This window comes from Procambarus clarkii, chromosome 1 (genome assembly GCF_040958095.1).
Source record: "Procambarus clarkii isolate CNS0578487 chromosome 1, FALCON_Pclarkii_2.0, whole genome shotgun sequence".
NCBI lineage: Eukaryota > Metazoa > Arthropoda > Malacostraca > Decapoda > Cambaridae > Procambarus > Procambarus clarkii.
In genome coordinates, this window is record NC_091150.1 from 27,862,839 (window position 1) to 27,868,838 (window position 6,000).

Sequence of the window (6,000 nt, forward strand, 5' to 3'; positions counted from 1 at the left end):
GCCATATTAAACTGCCATATAAAGCAGCCATATTAAGCAGCCATATTAAGCTGCCATATTAAGCAACCATATTAACCAGCCATATTAAGCAGCCATATTAAGCAGCCATATTAACCAGCCATATTAAGCAGCCATATTAAGCAGCCATATTAAGCTGCCATATTAAGCAGCCATATTAAGCAGCCATATTAAGCAGCCATATTAAGCAGCCATATTAAGCTGCCATATTAAGCAGCCATATTAAGCAGCCATATTAAGCTGCCATATTAAGCTGCCATATTAAGCTGCAATATTAAGCTGCCATATTAACCAGCCATATTAAGCAGCCATATTAAGCTGCCATATTAAGCTGCCATATTAAGCAGCCATATTAAGCAGCCATATTAAGCTGCCATATTAAGCAGCCATATTAAGCAGCCATATTAAGCAGCCATATTAAGCAGCCATATTAAGCTGCCATATTAAGCAGCCATATTAAGCAGCCATATTAAGCAGCCATATTAAGCTGCCATATTAAGCTGCCATATTAAGCTGCAATATTAAGCTGCCATATTAACCAGCCATATTAAGCAGCCATATTAAGCTGCCATATTAAGCTGCCATATTAAGCTGCCATATTAAGCAGCCATATTAACCAGCCATATTAAGCAACCATATTAACCAGCCATATTAAGCAGCCATATTAACCAGCCATATTAAGCAGCCATATTAAGCTGCCATATTAAGCTGCCATATTAAGCTGCCATATTAAGCAGCCATATTAAGCAGCCATATTAAGCAGCCATATTAAGCTGCCATATTAAGCTGCAATATTAAGCTGCCATATTAACCAGCCATATTAAGCAGCCATATTAAGCAGCCATATTACTTTATAAACAGACTAATAGGGCACAGAGGAACGTCCTCTCCTCCGCCTCGTCCATTCCCTCGTCGACATTTTCAAACTGTGTAGCGAGATTCGATCAGGGGGCTCGAACCAAGACGCCTGAAAAATCATGATTGCGACTCCGTAATCCAGTGGGCCGTGCGCCACGCCAAGAAAGTGGGTTTGAAGTTGTCTTGGAATGAGTTGGGAATTTTACGAGTTTCAGGAAAGAATCTCTTGATTGTTGACTGTTCTTATTGGTCGTTGGTCCGCGCCCGTTCTCTCCTCGGCACTTCACTATTATTGCACAATTGTTTTCGTCGATTTTCAGTGTAATAGTATCCTCTCTGGTTATATATATATATATATATATATATATATATATATATATATATATATATATATATATATATATATATATTATTAAATATGACCGAAAAAGTAAGATTAATAATTCTAACACGAATTTTCTCAATCTTTCGTACATTTCTTTTCATGAAATGTACGAAATTTCTTATGAAAAGAAATGTACGAAAGATTGAGAAAATTCGTGTTAGAATTATTAATCTTACTTTTTCGGTCATATTTAATAATATATGTCTACAGGAAAGACTGCTACCAAAATATACTAATATATATATATATATATATATATATATATATATATATATATATATATATATATATATATATATATATATATATATATATGCGAACAAGCCTGAATGGTCCCCAGGACTATATGCGAATGAAAACTCACACCCCAGAAGTGACTCGAACCCATACTCCCAGAAGCAACGCAACTGGTAACTACAGGGCGCCTTAATCCGCTTGACCATCACGGCCGTCAATGATGGTCAAGCGGATTAAGGCGCCCTGTAGTTACCAGTTGCGTTGCTTCTGGGAGTATGGGTTCGAGTCACTTCTGGGGTGTGAGTTTTCATTCGCATATAGTCCTGGGGACCATTCAGGCTTGTTCGCATTTGTGTTCCTCACGTGTGCCCCAAAGAATGAGGTGATTTGGTGAAATGCTATGCCCAAGATTACCATCCGAGTTGCCGTCGGGGAAGTGGCTCAAATAGCCTCGGCTATCACTTCCTTTTGACGGCCGTGATGGTCAAGCGGATTAAGGCGCCCTGTAGTTACCAGTTGCGTTGCTTCTGGGAGTATGGGTTCGAGTCACTTCTGGGGTGTGAGTTTTCATTCGCATATAGTCCTGGGGACCATTCAGGCTTGTTCGCATTTGTGTTCCTCACGTGTGCCCCAAAGAATGAGGTGATTTGGTGAAATGCTATGCCCAAGATTACCATCCGAGTTGCCGTCGGGGAAGTGGCTCAAATAGCCTCGGCTATCACTTCCTTTTGACGGCCGTGATGGTCAAGCGGATTAAGGCGCCCTGTAGTTACCAGTTGCGTTGCTTCTGGGAGTATGGGTTCGAGTCACTTCTGGGGTGTGAGTTTTCATTCATATATATATATATATATATATATATTATATATAATATATATATATATATATATAATATATATATATATATATATATATAATATATTAGTATATTTTGGTAGCAGTCTTTCCTGTAGACATATTTTATTAAATATGACCGAAAAAGTAAGATTAATAATTCTAACACGAATTTTCTCAATCTTTCGTACATTATGCTTCACTGTTGGAGGTAAATCAAAAATCACTTCTCCAAAATTCATTTTTATTTCTAGTCTGACGCGACACGGGCGCGTTTCGTAAAACTTATTACATTTTCAAAGACTTCACAAATACACAACTGATTAGAACTTGCGTTTCCCTGATTTTATATCTACATTTGAGTGAGGTGGGAAGGGTGATGTGGCATTACATTTGAGTAAGGTGGGAAGGATGATGTGGCATTAGAGGATATTAATAGGGTATTAAAAGTATCAACACAAGACAGAACACGAAACAATGGATATTGAATAGAAGTGTTTGTAGAAAGCCTATTGGTCCATATTTCTTGATGCTTCTATATTGGAGCGGAGTCTTGAGGTGGGTAGAATATAGTTGTGCAATAATTGGCTGTTGATTGCTGGTGTTGACTTCTTGATGTGTAGTGCCTCGCAAACGTCTAGCCGCCTGCTATCGCTGTATCTATCGATGATTTCTGTGTTGTTTACTAGGATTTCTCTGGCGATGGTTTGGTTATGGGAAGATTATATGTTCCTTAATGGAGCCCTGTTGTTTATGCATCGTTAAACGCCTAGAAAGAGATGTTGTTGTCTTGCCTATATACTGGGTTTTTTGGAGCTTACAGTCCCCAAGTGGGCATTTGAAGGCATAGACGACGTTAGTCTCTTTTAAAGCGTTCTGTTTCGTGTCTGGAGAGTTTCTCATGAGTAGGCTGGCCGTTTTCTGGTTTTAGAGTAAATCGTCAGTTGTATCCTCTGATTTTTGTCTGTAGGGATAACGTTTCTATTAACAATATCTTTCAGGACCCTTTCCTCTGTTTTATGAGCTGTGGAAAAGAAGTTCCTGTAAAATAGTCTAATAGGGGGTATAGGTGTTGTGTTAGTTGTCTCTTCGGAGGTTGCATGGCTTTTCACTTTCCTTCTTATGATGTCTTCGATGAAACCATTGGAGAAGCCGTTATTGACTAGAACCTGCCTTACCCTACAGAGTTCTTCGTCGACTTGCTTCCATTCTGAGCTGTGGCTGAGAGCACGGTCGACGTATGCGTTAACAACACTCCTCTTGTACCTGTCAGGGCAGTCGCTGTTGGCATTTAGGCACATTCCTATGTTTCCTTTGTGTAGACTGCAGTGTGGAAACCTCCGCCCTTTTCCATGACTGTTACATCTAGAAAAGGCAGCTTCCCATCCTTTTCCGTCTCGTAAGTGAAACGCAGCACGGAACTCTGCTCAAATGCCTCCTTCAGCTCCTGCAGATGTCTGACATCAGGTACCTGTGTAAAAATGTCGTCAACATACCTGCAGTATATGGCCGGTTTCAAGTTCATGTCGACTAAGACTTTTTGCTCGATGGTACCCATGTAGAAGTTTGCAAACAGGACACCTAGGGGAGAACCCATAGCGACCCCATCTACTTGCTTATACATGTGCCCATCCGGGCTCAAGAAGGGTGCCTCTTTAGTACAAGCTTGGAGTAGTTTCCTCAGAATACTTTCTGGCATGTCAAGAGGAGTACAGGCTGGATCACGATACACACTGTCGGCTATCATTCCGATTGTCTCGTCCACAGGTACGTTGGTAAACAGCGATTCTACGTCCAACGAGGCTCTTATCCCTGTGGCCCGTGCGCCCCGCAGTAAGTCCACAAATTCCTTTGGAGACTTCAGGCTGAAGGCGCAAGGAACATAAGGAGTCAGCAGGCCGTTGAGTCGCTTCGCCAATCTGTACGTGGGTGTGGGTATCTGGCTAATGATTGGCCGAAGTGGGTTTCCAGGCTTGTGCGTCTTGACATTTCCATACGCATATCCAGGTTTATATTCCCCAATGATCTTTGGCAGGTGGAGTCCGGATTTCTTGGCGTTCACAGTTTCGATCAGTTTGTTGACCTTTGCTTTTAATTCGGCTGTAGTGTCCTTCGTTACCCTTTGGAACTTAGTTTGGTCAGAGAGTATGATGTTCATTTTCGCCAGATATTCGTCTTTTTTAAGAATGACATATATTGGCGACTTGTCACCTCTCCTGACAACTATCTCCTTGTTCTCACGAAGGCTTTTAGCTGCCGCTCTAAGCTCGGGGGACAGTATGGTGCTTCTGTAGTTGCCTCGATTCTTTCCTCCTTCTGCAATAAGTTCTGCTTGTAAGGTATCTTTGGTAGTGACCTTCTTTTGTGTCTCGAGGTCGAATATGTCGTCCAACAGAATTTCCAACTCCACTTTCAATAACGGCTTCTCCAATGGTTTCATCGAAGACATCATAAGAAGGAAAGTGAAAAGCCATGCAACCTCCGAAGAGACAACTAACACAACACCTATACCCCTATTAGACTATTTTACAGGAACTTCTTTTCCACAGCTCATAAAACAGAGGAAAGGGTCCTGAAAGATATTGTTAATAGAAACGTTATCCCTACAGACAAAAATCAGAGGATACAACTGACGATTTACTATAAAACCAGAAAAACGGCCAGCCTACTCATGAGAAACTCTCCAGACACGAAACAGAACGCTTTAAAAGAGACTAACGTCGTCTATGCCTTCAAATGCCCACTTGGGGACTGTAAGCTCCAAAAAACCCAGTATATAGGCAAGACAACAACATCTCTTTCTAGGCGTTTAACGATGCATAAACAACAGGGCTCCATTAAGGAACATATAATCTCTTCCCATAACCAAACCATCGCCAGAGAAATCCTAGTAAACAACACAGAAATCATCGATAGATACAGCGATAGCAGGCGGCTAGACGTTTGCGAGGCACTACACATCAAGAAGTCAACACCAGCAATCAACAGCCAATATTGCACAACTATATTCTACCCACCTCAAGACTCCGCTCCAATATAGAAGCATCAAGAAATATGGACCAATAGGCTTTCTACAAACACTTCTATTCAATATCCATTGTTTCGTGTTCTGTCTTGTGTTGATACTTTTAATACCCTATTAATATCCTCTAATGCCACATCATCCTTCCCACCTTACTCAAATGTAATGCCACATCACCCTTCCCACCTCACTCAAATGTAGATATAAAATCAGGGAAACGCAAGTTCTAATCAGTTGTGTATTTGTGAAGTCTTTGAAAATGTAATAAGTTTACGAAACGCGCCCGTGTCGCGTCAGACTAGAAATAAAAATGAATTTTGGAGAAGTGATTTTTGATTTACCTCCAACAGTGAAGCATAATGTACGAAAGATTGAGAAAATTCGTGTTAGAATTATTAATCTTACTTTTTCGGTCATATTTAATAAAATATATATATATAGATATATATATATATATATATCTATATATATATATATATATATATATATATACATATATATATACATACATATATATATGTCGTACCTAGTAGCCAGAACGCACTTCTCAGCCTACTATGCAAGGCCCGATTTGCCTAATAAGCCAAGTTTTCCTGAATTAATATATTTTCTCTATTTTTTGTCTTATGAAATGATAAAGCTACCCATT